Consider the following 17,304-nt stretch of genomic DNA (forward strand, 5'->3'; position numbering starts at 1 on the left):
ATATATAATCCAAAAGAAAAGGCTTAAATTATTCTCATCACTTTAGATTAAAAAAAATCTTGTTTCTTAATCACATGTTTATCCTAAAGATTAACATACTTTTCTTATTTCACTCATTTAAAAATAAATGTGTGTTTCGTAGTACTGCAACAGAGACTAAAGTATACATGCTTCTGCATTACTGCTAACTTAACTCAAGGAAAATTCTCCTTACATAATATAGGAAATCATTTCAGCTCTATTATTTATTTAAAATAAAAATCAAGTGCTAACAACTAAACATGAAGAAAATATTATTTGGTATTATAGATGGATAATGCTTAAAAAGATGTAACAAAAATATAATTTTACATTTATAAAGGAAAAATTTTAAAAAATGATTCAAAAGCAATAACTAGTCTTCTATCTGTTATTCTATAAACTCACAAAAGATAATAGCTAGCCATGTTTTTCTCCATTTTCCCCAAAAAACTATTGCCTAGTACAAGTTTAAAAACAGAGTTTTAAAAGCCAATATTCACAGTTATTTCACAATAGAAATACCAAAACTGGAAGGGAAATGAGTTGCCCAGCTTAATTCTACTATAGTGGCCAAGCCTCAACTAGAGTTCAGGACTCTGCCAGGATCACTGAACATGTCCCCACATGTTGTGGACTGTTCATCTCCATTGTGTACTGTTTGTGTAAAATACAGTGTTCAGTGGCAGTCCTCGGCATTGGGCAGTGCACCACCAGCCCAGCTGTATGTGGCAGTCCTGTTTTAGTGCTGCATTTCTTCCACTGGATCACACTGATGTTACTTTGGTCTGCATTCTCTGGCAAACACTCTCCAACTCTCCCTATTTCACTTCCACAGTCCTCTCTGTCATTTAACTTTTTAACCTCCTTTTGTTATAAAAAGGGAATTCTAGATGTTTTTATTGATCTAAAACTATCAATTTTTCATTCAGTATTCCCCCAAAAATCTATGTTTGTCTACCAATTAAATTTCACAAATAAATTTCAGAGAGGATATTATTTTTCCTCTTAGGCTAAGTGGTATACAAAAAAGAACATGAGATTTAATGTCAAACAGATCTTCCTAGATGTGTGACCTTGGGCCATTTTCTTAACCTCAGAACCTCAGTTCCTTATTCTTTAAGATGGAAGAGGTAAAAATTACTTTCACATCTTCTTGCAAGGATCAAAATGATATATATGAAGGAGCTTAGCACAGCAGTTGGCATACTCTGTGTTCAGTATGTATTAACTTTATGGTTATTATTATTATCATCATCATTTTGAGCAACTCTCAACACAGTATAGTGGTATTGAATTTTCACATGCTTTCCTCATTTTTTCAACTCACGACACACTAGTGCTCATTCATGATAGGACACAGGACACAATGAGGCATTCCAAGACTTGTGCCTGGCCTCAACTCCCCACAACACTACCTAGGAAGCCACTGTCTCTATGGCATGTGTTATGGACTGAATGTTTGTGTCCCCCCAAATTCACATATTATAGCCCTAACCCCCAATGCAATGGTCCCAAAGATGGGGTCTTTGGGAAGTAAATTAGGTTAGGTTAGGTCATGAGGGTGGGGCCCTCACGATGAGAGTAGTGGCCTTATAAGAAGAGGAAGAGATCTTTCTCCCTGTACACATGCAAAAAGGAAAGGCCATGTGAGGACACAGCAAGGAGTCAGCTGTCTACAGGCCAGGAAGAAAGCTCTCACCAGTAACTGAATTGGCAGGCCTATTGATCTTGGACTTACCAACCTCCAGAACTGTGAGAAACAAACTTCTGTTGTTTAAGCCGCCCAGTCTCTGGTATTTTGTTATGGCTGCCCAAGCTGACTAATATAACATGATAACAATTTGATGGCACCCTATACTCTGCTAGGGAGTGTAGGTCTATGGCATTTTGATGCAGAACATTCAAGAAAACTATGTATCAGCAATAAGAGATCAATGCAGAAGTTGATCATGCAAGTTTGAAACTTGACAAGGCAGTCCACACAGAATTTTAAATCTTCAAGTTCATTCTGCCCAAGGGGTTCACAGTTAGCAAATAAATGGCCTCAGTGTTTGCTTTTCCCCCCGTTCAGTATAAATAGGCCTTTTTTCTGGATGAGCAGTAATATCCCTGGGTAGAATAACATATTCAACCTACTTCTGAGCCATGCAAAATCTCTGCTTCACCTACAGGAAGAGAGCTGTGAATGATGAAGAAGGTGAAGGATCAGGCCGTTTCATACACATGTGTTTTTCCTATAAAGCAGCATATGTTTTTCAGGTTGATGTTGGCCAGATTAAATTGATCAGGTCTTTGCTTACTGGGAGTAAAAGAAATTTCTGGGCTGTCTCAAGTGAAGCGACAATCAGACAGGTGATACCCTGCACTGGAAGAATACTAACCATGTGGATATTTCTGGATGGATGATGGGGTGTGGGTGTATTTTTTCTGCTGGGATGGGAATATGGCAAAGAAGGCTGTTGGATATGCATGATCATTTTGTATCCAGAAATGAGATACTAGTGCTATTCAAATAGGGATGGAAAATCCATCACTTCTGAGACAACTCCTTGAATGATTGCAGCCCTTTATTCTGAAATGAAGTGTCAGGGACAATCATCCAGGCTTCCTTTCCATTTTTTTCTGATGATCAGAAAGAAAGTATAACTCTGGAGCTAAAGGCCATGCAGGTGAGGTCAAATGTGGTGCTTCAGGAAGTTTCCCCAACTAAATACCATGCAGTTTTCCTATGGGAAGCCGCACCTCAAACAAATTGAGCTACTCACCCCAACACTCTACACTTCCCCACCTGCTTACCATGCCTGTGCTCTTGCCCTTCCCCTAACTCCCCCGCATTACCTAGTGAAACTCTACCACCTCCCAAGGCTCAGCACAAATTCCATATTCTCCGCGAAATCTCCTCCTTTGCTAAAAGCAACACCTTCTTACCCTTAGCTCCCAGAGTACTTTGATTGTTCCTCTCCACTACACTGGGTACACACTTCTACCCACTCTGTTGTATATTTCATCCTCTCCTTCACCTGAAACATCCTGGAGTCAGGAGCTGTCTTACTCATCCCTTGTAGCACCTCATAGTAGGAACTCTATAAATATTTATTGAGTAAATAGCATGTCTTCTCTTAATTTTTTCTTGCAAATGATCAAAACTACAATCAACTCAAACCATACAGGATTTGGGACCGGCTGCACAACTCCAGGGGGCCCCCTTTTCATTGCCCACAATGTAAATCATTCCCTGAAGTCATGCAATGCAGTTTTCCTCAGAGCCTCAGCCCTTCCACATACACAATGACTTTAAACATTTAGAATTCAGAAGAAAGTCTGCTGCTAGATGGGTATTGCAGTGTTTCCTGGCTATTCATTCACCAGAATAAACATTGATATTGTTTTATTATTTTTTATGTTGCATTTAAATGTGTCAGTATGAAGGCTTAAAGGTGGATTTAGGGGCTAATAGAATGGAAGGGAAGGTAAAGCAAGAATCAAACAAAAAGGGGCACGTTTTTGGAAGGCCCGTCACAAATGTGCCAGAAGGTGTCAGCCCCCTTCTCTGTCTCACCCAGGCCTTTGGGCCACACCAAGGGGACCTGTTTTCACTCTGAAAGAAGGATCTTTATTGGTCACAGCTGTACCTCATCCACAATGTATTAGCCTAAAAAAGAGGCGGGAACCGAAACCCAGAAGCTGCTCCAAGAAATGACAAAAAATGATGCGAAATACCGTATTGCTCTGATATGATCTCTTTCTTCAAATTTAATCAAGTGTATCCCAGGAGGACACTCCAAAATTTATATCTTCAGAACTAAGGGCTTGCAGAGGGACGGGGGGAAGGCAGGAAGCCATGGGAAACAGTATTTATTGAGAAGGGTGGGGTGGGGATATGAAGAGTCTTGGCTTTCCAAGTAAGACGACGAAGTGTAAAACATGAGCAATCTAAGGCTCAGAGAAGTAAATGGGCCTACCCTTGTCACACAGCAGAGCGGGGAAGATGACAGCCCAGGGCTCCTGCTTCCCCAGCCCAAGCTCTCAGCACGCTGTCCCAGCGCCATATGATTACCTTGAGTGGTTTACTCTGCCTAAACACACTGTACCATCTCAAGTCAAAATACACACAACAGCTGTGGCTTCTGCCTTGTGAACTCTGATCTAAAATAAAGAGTTAACTGTATTTATGTTCATTACAGATGTACTTTTGTGTGCTATTATTGTTAATCCCTGTTTCAGATAACAACCATTAAAGTCAGGGGTTTTACAGTCCATATAAATATTGGAAGAGTGAAGATAAATTTTCTTACCTTGCTGGTGATGTGATTCTATATATATAAAATTCAGGATACTTTGAGGAAAAACAAAACAAAGCACACCATTAGAATTCATCAAAGAATTTGATAAACACACAGAAATCTGTAACTATTTTTCTATACTGGTATTAAATAGCTAAAATGGATATTGAGAAAATGTTTAATTCATAATAGGGATGTCTATAAAATAGGAAAACATCCCATAAGAAATATTGTTCAGGACACGTGAAGAAAACCATAAAATCTTATCAAAGGACATAAAGTTCTGAACAAAGGGGGAAATCTATCATGTTCTTGAATAAGAAGATTTAATATGACAAATTGTCAATCATCCAAAAATTAATATATAATATAAAAACTACAATTTTATTCCTTGGATTTGGGAGGAATGTGGGTTGAATAAAGTTGTCTTAAAGTTCATGTGGAAAAATAAATGACCAAAGATAGCAAAAAATAAAAATAAAAAAATAATAATAAAGTCAGGGGTTTCAGAGCAGGGGCTGGTCACCTTTTCCTGAACAGGCCCAGACAGTAAGTATTTTAGACTTTGCAGACCAAGAGGCAAAATTAAGGATAGTATGTATACAAATTGTCTAACAATTTAAAATGTCATCATTTAAAAATGTAAAAACCATTCTAAGCTTGAGGGCAGTACAAAGCAGGGGCTGACCAGATTTGGTCCACAGGCCATAATTTGCTAACCCCTGGTTTAGAGGGTCGAATCCCAAGCAATATTGTGTTCTTTCAATGGAAACCCTAGTTGTACTGGAAGCATCATTATTTCTGAAGGAAATAAAATGCTAAAAGGGACCATTGAGTTGCGTGTGCTTTAGGGTCTTTTCAGTAACAAAATCTCCATTATGGAGCAGATAATTCCTTCAAAGTGAAACATAGTGATTGGACAGCTCACCCACGCCCACAGATGATTCACAGAGTTGAGGTATTCTGAGCTAAGACCCTAGGAGCTATTCAGGACCAGTAGACACTTTCTATCCTAGCTTTGCTCTGGTTCTTCATTCACATCAAATCTTTCGACAACAAAAGCACCATTACATCATTTTTTTCCCTTAAAAATAAGTAGTAATAAAACTTTCAGGCAAGGAAAAGAAGTGTTCTCCATTCTACTGGATAGACAGAATAGCAGGTGTGCCTGAAGTTTCCAGGCGTCTAAGATTTCTCTTGTAAAACTCAAGGGAGACAAACACACAAATGCATCTACTGTCTTAACCCATTAAGAATAAAGGTATGCTGGGAATTCCCTGGCGGTCCAGTGGTTAGCACTCCATGCTTCCACTGCAGGGGGCACGGGTTCAATCCCTGGTTGGGATTCCGCATGCTTTGCGGTGCAGCTGAAAAAAAAGAAGAAGAAGAACAAAGGTATGCTATCATTGGCAGGTCAGGATGCGGAGATCCCCAAAACTGACCAAATTCTACAGCTCTTAGTTCATAATGCAAATTTACATCCCTGGTGGAGGGGAACCCTCTGAAGCTAGGATCTGTTTACATTTCTTCATTTATTTATTCACCCTAAATAAACACCAAAAAGTTTAATCACATATTCCCTCACTCCCACCTAAATATAGATCAGACTTTCCACACCCCTGTAGCCCCTCTGTAGCCCTCAGCCACTGAATCCTTCAAACAACAGTTTGAAAAAACATTTGCTGATTAGAATACCCATTAAGACTTTAGTCAGAGAATAATTCTTGTCCCAGTTTCTCTATTAGAAATAATAGCAAGCTATTAACCATTATCTCACAAAACCTTTAGAAAAGAAAAGATCACCTAATCTGTACTCCTTAGAGAAACTGAATGATTCTCAGACTGAGAGTCACACAAGCATCTTCAGGTTGGAAAGGACCCTTGACATCTATGCCAGAACAGAAACCCAACCCTCTCTTCTTTTACAGAATCCATCCTAATTTATGCATTAAGATTTCTGTCCTGGTAAATTTGATTCTTTGGTACTCATGCTTAGCTTCAACTGGATTTCAAAATCCCAAGTCTGACCTGCCCATTGTTCCCTCTATATCCAGGAGGATTAAAGATTGGTTCTTGGGGCACACAGGCCTAGGAGTTGTGAAGTATGGCCTTTACTGTGGACCAGTACTTGTCCCTAAAAGAACAAAAGTTTTTCTTAGTCCTGCCAGAGAGTAATTAGGACCAATTGAGATGACTTAGCCAATATGAGTAAAAAGAGAGTATACCTCAGGGAAAGGGTGTCCAACTCCTGTGTTGAATGGTAGATAGGGCCCCAGGAATAAGATGAAATTTCCATCATCTTCTCTGCAAAGCTTCAAAGGGGCTTGCTTTCTCGGAACCCAGAAGAAAAGCTGAGTCCCAAAGGGGATCCAGATAGATTCACATTATGAGACAGTGACTCTTAGAAAGACTGTGGTTGGCTCACTTGCATGTAGAGTAGCTTGATCCTTCAGATATCCATCCACCCACCTAACCAACCCCCACTACCCATCCCTGGATAAAGACACTTTTTTTATAGACTTCTTAGAGCATGCAGCACCATGCTTTGCACACACCATCTACTCAGGACTTTCCAGTGCTATGGCAACCACTTGGGCATCTGTTGGCCTGCTGGTACTCTCTCCATTCCTGTCCACTGAGGACACCCACAGCATGCTGAGACACCCCTGGCTTGTAGCACGGGAACTCTCATAGCTCCCTTACCGATCTGACCAGTGATTACCATTCTTCTCACAGCACCTGATGCGGGACTTCCTGGTGGCACGTCAGGTGGACTAAGGACTCCCTTGGGACCTGCAGTGGTTACCAAGGGTGCTACGAACTACCAGGTGAAAGGAGGAAGTTATAAGGATGCAAGAGGTGCTTCCTCAATCTCAAAAGAATGAAAACATTTTAAAAATTACTTTACTAGCAGATGGAATATAGCAAACAAAAAATGGGATTGCCATTTAATATACGTGAAGTTGCTACCACTGTGACCTGGCTGGTCTTGTATGACAGCAGTAGTCTTAGTTACTTCTGTGTTTCCCCAGTTCCTACTAACCCAGCTGAGCCACAGTCTTTAATACTAGGCACTGAATTAGACTCTGGGGACACAGAAGAAGCTAAGCCATGGTCTTGCTACAAAGGAGCTCACAGACTAGGAATGAAACTGGGGACAGTAAAGGTCTCATTACAATACAACATGATAGAGGAACGTCTGAATCATAGCAGGCAATCAAGTTCATTATGATATTGCTTTGCATGGTACATGCCACCCAACCTTCACTTGGGTAAGGCCTCATGAGCCCTCAGCTCTCATCTTGACAGTAGTTCCCTCCAGGACTCCTTCCCTGATTGGCAAGATACCCAATAAGACTGATGCTTCTGAGGGATGAGTAACGGATCATCTCGTCCATCATTTCCCTTCACCCTGGGGCCCAACCCAGTGCCTGACACGGCTTAATCACTATCTATCTGTTGAATGAATGAATGAATGAATGAGAGAAAAGACTCCATTGAAGAGGTAGCATTTGAACCAACGCCTTGAAAAATGAGGTGGAACCTGCCAAGAGGAGGAGAAAGTAGGAGAGAAAAAAACAGTATATATGTCCAAGGCATGCAAAGGTCTGGCAACCTACTATCATGGTAAGTTCATTTGCAAATGCACCCAGGGATGGGCAGGGAGGAAGTGATAGGAGATCAGGCAGAGATTTAGGTTAGAATCAGCATATAAAGAGCCTTGTATGCCAGGACCTTATCCTGGAGGCCACAGGGAACTCGCTGATTTCTATAAATAAGACATAACAAAGTTAGCCTGTTTTATTTTTTCCAAACTATAACCAACAGCAGTGTGGAAAGCGAATTGAAGGCTGCCTGGGCCCAGGCCAAACATTCCCAACGCCTTCTCCCCTTGCTTTAAACCCACCCCTTGCTCTTTCTTTGATACCCTCCCCCAAAGAATATTTTACATTTTCTGGCGAATTCGCTGTTATTTTACAGGGTAATGAGTTTTCATGTCATAACCTCCCTCTGAGATTCTGGAATGCATTGCTCTGCCTATATTCTTTCCATCTCATAGAATAAAGACTCTAACCAAGGAATGTGACCAGGACGCAGTCTCTTTGGTTGGTGGGGGCTTTCTCTCATCCTTCATGTGACAAAACCTTGTGAAGCCGCCATCATATCAATCAGTGTGGTGGAACGGAGGCAGGCGTGTTTGCACAGGCCTGAGTGCAGCTACCTGGCCAAACCCAGACGCCTATGCAAGGTAACGCCAGGCCTGAGTGTTTCCCACAGAACTGAAGACAGCTCTGCCACAGAAGTTATTCCAGCTCTAACAGCATCTCAGTGGGTGAGCTGGTCTCCCGCCATCCTTTGGGGCTCCTCAGTGTTTGGGAGGTCATTGTTATCGGGGCCCTGCTCCAACGTATTTGATAGAAACAGCCAATCTGCTTACATCAACACCTTCCTCAGATTCTTCCTGCAAGGTGTCTGCAACCTCTGCCTGCTGTCCTGTCTGAGTGCATGCTTTGGAGAAGAACACTGACAACATCCTCTTGAAAGAGAAACCAGAAAAAGAGAGGCCCGAACCACAAGAAAAAAGAGAAAGGTGAGCTGGCCAAGATTTTAAAAGAGCCACATCTCCATCGGCTTCGAGATAAAAACCATTTTTGTCTAGTAAAGGGATCATCCTGGAGTATTTATGTGTGGATTTATGGTTAAAAGACAGACAACCTCCTTCTACTCAGTAGGAACTAAACACACAGTTCCTCTTTGCAAACAAACAGAAAAGGGCATAACAGATTTACTTAGGCCGAGTATCCCGGCCTAAGCCCTGAGCCCCGCTGCCCACCCGTGCAGCCCGTTCCCAAACCCTGTCTTCCTGCTGCCCCTTGCAACCCACCTCTCCTTCAGCCCTGCAATTCTACCCTTACCCTCCTTGAGCTTTACCTGCTTTTGCACTTTGCAAAATACCCTTTGGATCCCAGGCTTCCTACCTGTCCTCTCGAAAGAAAGAAAGAAAGAAAGAAAGAAAGGAAGGAAGGAAGGAAGGAAGAAGAAAGGAAGGAAGGAAGAAAGGAAGAAAGAAAGAAAGCAAGAAAGGAAAGAAGGAAGAAAGAAAGGAAGGAAGGAAGGAAGGAAGAAAGAAAGAAAGGAAGGAAGGAAGGAAGGAAGAAAGGAAGAAAGAAAGAAAGAAAGAAAGAGAGAAAGAAAGAAAGAAAGAAAGGAAAAGAAAGAAAGAAAGAAAAAGGAAAGGAAAGAAAGAATCATTTGTCTCCTCTTTGTTTTGTTGAGAAAACTATTAGCCTTAGTATTTTAAGAATAAGGAAATGGGCATCCAGGAATAACACATAGCCCACTGGAACTAAAAGGATTTTGTGGCAGCCTGAATCCAAATCAACTTGGGGCAGGCAATATAAACATATTTTCAGCTCCTTATTAATAAAAAATCTAGAGACACTTTGAATGCTTACAGGGCACACAACATAGGCAATTCTGGTTCTTTTCCTTTCTTTAGCTTTATTTGGTCTTTTTTGTACTAATGAAAATTAGGCCTTGGAAGTAATGCTGCTTTGTGCTTATAATAAAACCTCATTAATTCAAACGCAACTAATTCATAACTTGTGATAATTTTACTATTAATTTTGCTAAGCAAGTTAATAATTTAAATCAAATTTTAGAAAGACTATTTAACTTCCCCAAACAAATTATCCTTAAGGACATTATTAGTAGGTATTTGCATGCAGAAAAAGGAAAATCAAGACTCATTTGTGGTTACAGTGCCACAGTCCCTTCCTTTATCTGAAACCCTTGGATACAGATGGGTTTCAGAATTCAAAATTTTTCAAGTTCTGGGAAGTTAATAAAGTGTACATATCATATATTATATCACACTCTGAGTAGAATCTGAGGCAGTACCCAATAATCAAAATGCATGAATATTTACACTAGGTGAGGTAAAGGCTATACATAACCTTATATAACTTCAGGTCAGCTTGTTCTATCAAATAAATTCGGATGAGGTCAGGTTTTGCCAAAAAATAAATTATGGAAATAACTTCCATTTTCCAGAGCTCTGGAGTGTCCAGATTGTGGATAAGGGCCAGAAGACCTGTGTTGAATTATCCCTTCATGAAAGAAGCAGCCCTCTAATTAGAGAATCTGGGGTCATTGCTCAAAGGAAAACTTTGAGAATGATAACATTGAGATGATTCCAATAGCTGAAGTTTTCTGTCTCTAGACAAGCTTTCCCATCAGATGGCCTGCCTCAGCGGTCACTTAGTCTGCGTATAACTTCTCGGATCTAAAGAAACCTCCTTTGCAATTCTCCATAATAGAACAGGACTTAAGCATTGCATCCAGAGATCTGACTGCCTCCAGAGAAGACCACAGCTATGCTGAAAAGTAAGGTCCCAAGGCCCAAAATAAGCCTCACATTCCACAGACATTTGTCGCAAATGGATAACCCCAGACGTCTCCATTCTTCCAACCTTGGGCTACCCGTTCCTGAAGAGCAGCTGTGGATTTCAGTCTATACACGTCTGACCTAATATTTACAAATTGCAATGAACAATCAGATGAAAGTCAAACTCAACCATCCAACATTCCCCAGAACAGATTTTTTTAAAGAAATAGATCAAATAGTCATCAGAACTCAGCTTCAGGAGAAAGGTCTCTCTTGGTCCAATAAGGAAAAGTTGGTGGGAATTCACACCACACACCATTTAGCATGAACTGGGGGCTTCTTGAAGTCCTTTTTTGTTTTTTGGTTTTTTTTAACACTGTTCTACCTATTGGTTTATCTACCCAACAAACTTCCCAGAGCTGAAAAGAATTAAGCTAAATAAAAAGTTATGACAAAGCGCCATCGTTTCTCTTAACAGTTTCCTACTGATTCTCTGAGAGGCTTGTAGAAATTATTTGGTGTGTGTTGTTTATCTGTTTATCTGTTCCTTTTGGGTTTCCAATTTTATATTCTGAGCTTGCCAGTAAGGCATCATTTCATGTGAATTTTTAATCGGTTTTTTTTTTAAAATCGTGCAGAGATTTTTCAATAACCTGTTCTTAGTAAGTGAGTTTTCCCCCTTCAGGTATGTCTTTGTCAAATATATGACATTTATATATGACATTTATAATGGTATGCCATTCTTTTAAAAACCTTTGGAAAATATTTACTTTATTACTTTTCTCTTCACTGGCAATACAGTTGTAAGCTTAAAATAATTTGTTTAATGTCAGTTTTTAAAGGATCAGAGATTGCACTAGAAATGTTCATAAGGCCGCGAATTAGAGACTATTTCCCCCTTATTGTCCATGTGTATATATCAGCCCTAATTCACCAGTGGAACTGGAGGTCATTATTTCTGAATTTGCACATTAAAAATAACATCTACCCATAAGGGAATATATTTAAACCACAAATGCCAGAAATAACAATTGTATTAAACTGCATTTCATGAATACATAATAAAGTTCAATTTACCACTATTTATCATGTTACTTAAATTAAATCTATAATGGAAAAGAGATTTAGTTCTGTTTTGAAAATAAAAAATTCCTTTATGCCAATTGCACAGGATTTATATTAGCCCCAATACATCCATGTCAATTTATTTGTTTTTTGCTTAATTACTATTGCTCTCTATTGTTGGTATCCTAGGGGACAATTCACATTCTTTCATGTATTTGTTAAAGCTTAAAGAGACACATACACATATAATACATTAAAAATTACTATAATTCAGTTATATTTATTTATAAAATCTGAGACTTTTAAAAAGTGGCATGGTAACTCAAACATACATTCTCACCCCTTCATAAAACCTCCAACTTATATTTGTATACTTCACTGGGGCTTTGATAATTGCCTGGAGTTGCTAGAAAAAGTCACTGTGAATGCAGACAGCAGTATTCTCAGAGCTAATATTTGTGCGGTACCACACACATTCCCATGTGGAGGACTGAAGAAATCCACCAGAAAATTCAAGATAAGCACACACCCACTTTCAACTACCTGCACATCTTGGCAGAGGAAGAAGACAAGAAAGTGCTGAGAGGCCTTGAATTATCAAGTTATTGAGTATTCTTGGAGAAAAAAGAATTCACTGTTAATCCTATACTGAATTCATTAATATTCTTTATATGAGTTTATCCAATAGTTTTAACTGTGTCTCCATCTTAGTAAATGGTCTCATGATCTACCCAACCACCCAGACCAGAAATCTTGGACTCCTAGTCCCTCTCTTGCAATCAGTTGGTCCCCAAGACAAGGCCTATGCATTCTATTCTATGACATCTCTCCAATCCATCTCCTTCCCTCCTCCCCACATTCTGCTGCTGCCTAAGTACCAGTTCTCTGGTCTCTCTTCTGGGCTGTGGTCTCCTAACTGATTTCCTAAGTGTCAAGATGACTCCTTTCTCTTAAAGAAAAAATTGCAAAATGATAATACTACTCCCTTGCTTAAACTCCATCACCAGCTAGACGAAGTACAGATTTTCATCATGGCTTACCAAGTCCTCTATGATCTTCCTCCTGCTTTTGTCTCCAGCTTTATCTCCCACCAAATTCTCCTCAAAACAGCTCGATGTTCAACATCACTAATCACTGGAGAAATGCAAATCAAAACTACAATGAGGTATCACCTCACACCGGTCAGACTGGCCATCATCAAAAAATCTACAAACAATAAATGCTGGAGAGGGTGTGGAGAAAAGGGAACCCTCTTGCACTGTTGGTGGGAATGTAAATTGATACAGCCACTATGGAGAGCAGTATGGAGGTTCCTTAAAAAACTAAAAATAGAACTACCATACGACCCAGCAATCCCACTACTGGGCATATACCCTGAGAAAACCATAATTCAAAAAGAGTCATGTACCAAAACGTTCATTGCAGCTCTATTTACAATAGCCAGGACATGGAAGCAACCTAAATGTCCATCGACAGATGAATGGATAAAGAAGATGTGGCACATATATACAATGGAATATTACTCTGCCATAAAAAGAAACAATATTGAGTTATTTGTAGTGAGGTGGATGGACCTAGAGTCTGTCATACAGAGTGAAGTAAGTCAGAAAGAGAAAAACAAACTGCATGCTAACACATATATATGGAATCTAAAAAAAAAAAAAAAATGGTTCCGAAGAACCTAGGGGCGGGACAGGAATAAAGATGCAGACATAGAGAATGGACTTGAGGACACGGGGAGGGGGAAGGGTAAGCTGGGACGAAGTGAGAGAGTGGCATGGACATATACACACTACCAAATGTAAAATAGATAGCTAGTGGGAAGCAGCTGCATAGCACAAGGAGATCAGCTCGGGTGCTTTGTGACCACCTAGAGGGGTGGGATAGGGAGGGTGGGAGGGAGACGCAAGAGGGAAGGGATATGGGGACATATGTATATGTATAGCTGATTCACTTTGTTATATAGCAGAAACTAACACACCATTGTAAAGCAATTATACTCCAATAAAGATGTTTAAAAAACAAACAAAAAAACAGCCCCAGGCCTCACCAACCTATGAGCCACCGGCCCTAGTGCAGCCCTTCCCAACTGTTCTCCCTCGGGGTGCCCACACCATGCATTTGTCCAGGCTCAGCTTAAATCTGACACTTCCCAAAATCTTTCCTGGTTCCCCTCTTGCTCCACATGAAAAGACTGAGCCCTCTTCATTACACTCTTCCCATGCATTCTCCTAACCTAATATCTGATCATTTTTATTGTGCTCATTTGTTTATATGTCTTTCCCTTCTTGTGTAGAAATCTTTTCAGACAAGGCTGTGACTTACTTATCATTGTATCCCCTACACCTAGCACAGTTCGTGGCATATAGTAAATGTCTAATCAATAGTTATTTAACTAATTCAGGAGAATCTGGCATACATGTTTATTCATGATTCCATGTACCCTTCATGCTAAGAGAGGAAGCTTTTCTGGTAGGAACAGGCTAACTGTTGCGAAATACACTCTAGCACCCCTAAAATATGTTTTCTATTGAACATTCTATCTAAAACCCAAAGTCAAATGCATTTCCTTTGGTGGCATATAATGACCACATTTTTGCTGTGGCATTATCTTGAAAATATACAGTTACTACTTAGTACTTATCAGGTGACAGGTTTATCACCAGAACAGGGCTCAAAAAATTCTTGAAGAAACAGCTTTCCCAGCAGCTAACGTCTCCAAAGTCTCCTTTAAATACCAAATGAGACAGGCTGACTCAGCACTTCCAGTAACACTCTCTTCTTCAAATAAGCCCTGCAACAGACCATCACTGCTCCTGACAGGCATCTGAAACTCGGGTTTGTTCTGCCCAGAGAGGACGTCAATGGTTTACACGCGGGCAGGGAAAGCTTTCCCTCCCAGAATAGCCATGTGAGGCATCGGGAGTCCCCTTAACAGGTTAGGAAGTGAGGCGCAAAGCACAGAGAAAACTGGCCCCGACTCCGCCATGCTTACACTGAGATGGGGAAAGCAAGCTTAGAATACAGTCCCCAATATTTTCTGAATCCAAACTCAAAGTACCTATTATACAAATAGAAGTATTCATGGGGAGATAATTAAGCCAAATATTTTAATCAGAAAATATGGACAACCATGATACAGAGGGCTTAGGAATAAATAAAACTAAAATGTCCTTAGAAAAACATGGTTCTCTTCACAGTACATGCTCAAGGAAAAAAAAAAGAATAAGGAAAGATAATAGCAGAGAAACCATATTCAAATTAGACTGTACTCTGAGCCAAACAGAGAAGAAAAATCCTAAACCAAGTACTTTCCATCTCAGAGCCCACATTTTACCAAAATGTAAAGAAAGAAATTACTGCATATTATATGTTTGGTCAGATCGGTTTTAAAATCATTGTAACTAAATTAGACTTTTCTCCTAAATGAAACAAGCAGAAAACCAGACTTATTTAGCAAAAATTTCTTGAGCACAGAAAAGCCTATTCAAATCTGCAAAATATAATCTAAATGAGAAAACACTGATACATATTATCTTCTCATAGTTCAAAATATTCACATGAATTTGGCATAAAGAGGGTTGAACACATAAGTTGTAAATGCTACTCAATTTATGTTAAGCAAATGTATCTTCTTCCTTGAAATAAATACTCACTCAGCAGGCTACTTTCTCACCTCAAGGATGAAACTCAATGGCAGGTTTCAAGATAGCTTTGACACGAACTTGTGTATCAGAAAAGTAGAGAAATACCTCTATAATCATGCTTAATCCTTTAAAGCTGTGATTGAGAAGTGGCATTTGGACAGGATTTAAACTTGGCTTTGGCCATGAAAAAGATTAAACCAACTCCAGTTCTCTCCTAGCCTTATTTTTTCCTCATTAGTTAGATGTCACATAGGAAATGAAATTATTATAAACATATTTAACTTGTCTAAATAACTTAAAAAACATAACTTACAATCAGTGCATTTTGAAATTCAATAAATCCTCTCACTTATTAGTTACAGAATATAGTTGCCTTTAACCTAATAAACTTTAAAACATAGCTTTAAGGAATACTCTTTCTTGGCAAGAATTAAATTGGCTTGGCTAATTTACATTGTTTTAAATTTAGAGAGAACTGTGTATTGACTCATGATTACAATACATAAACCATTTCCATGAAATGGTCTGAATTAACCTCCATGCTATTCATATAAACAGCACATATCACTGGATGCATTGCAGTCTACTAGATAGGAATTTTTTTTCAATCAGCAAATTAAGCTTGTAATTTAATCCTTAACTGAGAATAAGGGAAGTTTAGTATTTCATTATGTTCTCTGTGATAGGAGTTCATTTTTTCTGTATGTTTTGATATACCAAAAGTAGTTGTTAGTGCCTAAGTTAATGCAAAATTATGATTTTGAGTATTTGAGTGTGTACTTATAAAACTTATGTAATAAAATCAAAAGCAGCTAAACTATAGATGAAATGATGACTGCCAAGTTATGTGTAATGAATGCGTTGGGCCCCAAATCTTCCTGAGCTTATTGATTAGAAGGGTATCCAATGATAACATTCACCCTAAAGACCATAATGACAACAGAACTACTATAAAATTTTCACCTGTCAGTCAGGAACTACATCCTAACACTGTCCATAGTCATTTGCTATCTAATCATGAGGAAGCTACATCAACTCAAAATAAGATTAAAATATTCAGGATTAAATTTGTTAATAAAATCTCACACCTACAAAAGACTTGAAGAACAGTAGGTGTGTGAAAGTGGGCAGGGAAAACACTGAAAGAATCAATGATCACAACTTCTAAAAGAAGATATATTGTCTTTAAACAAACCACTGGTAGTAATATGACAATTTGATTTTAAAACCTCTTTGTATTCACAAAAAAATTAGAGATTTTTAAATACATGTTTTCTTTGGCAAGTCCATATTATGTCTTAAACTGGAGTTTTTTATGCCTAAGTTATTTGGTTATTCATATATTCTGCACCCTGAATCTCCCCTTCTACTGCAGATAGATTTACCAAAAGTATTGTTTTTAATCACTGATATGTTTGGCCTATAGCGTTCCAAAAATAACTGGATCGAAACAAAGCATTTGATCTATTCAGACAGAAAGAGATCAGTGGTGGCTTAGAGCTGGTATATTTGGAAGGGTGGGTAACGGGAAGTGACTGCCTGCAGATGGGTATGTGGCTTCTTTTGGAGACAATGAAAATTTTATTAAAATTGACTGTGGTGATGGTTGTTCAACTGTGTGAATATCCTGAAAATGTTGAATTGTACACTTTAGTTGGGTAAATTGTACAGTATGTGATTTATATCTCAATTAAGTTGTTTTAAAAAGTATACCACAAAGTTAATAAAAATATATAAAAGTGAAAGAAGGGGGAAAAAATTTTGATTTTACTCCCAAACTCTCATGTCCCTCCAGCCACAGTGCATTTTTGTTTCCTCCAATATTGCATGCTCATTCCCATTTCAGGGCATTTGCTTGAATGTGATGTGTTCTCTGCTTAAACCCCTCAGTCCCCAAGTC

Source organism: Balaenoptera acutorostrata, chromosome 4 (assembly GCF_949987535.1).
Source record: "Balaenoptera acutorostrata chromosome 4, mBalAcu1.1, whole genome shotgun sequence".
NCBI classification, from domain to species: Eukaryota; Metazoa; Chordata; class Mammalia; order Artiodactyla; family Balaenopteridae; genus Balaenoptera; species Balaenoptera acutorostrata.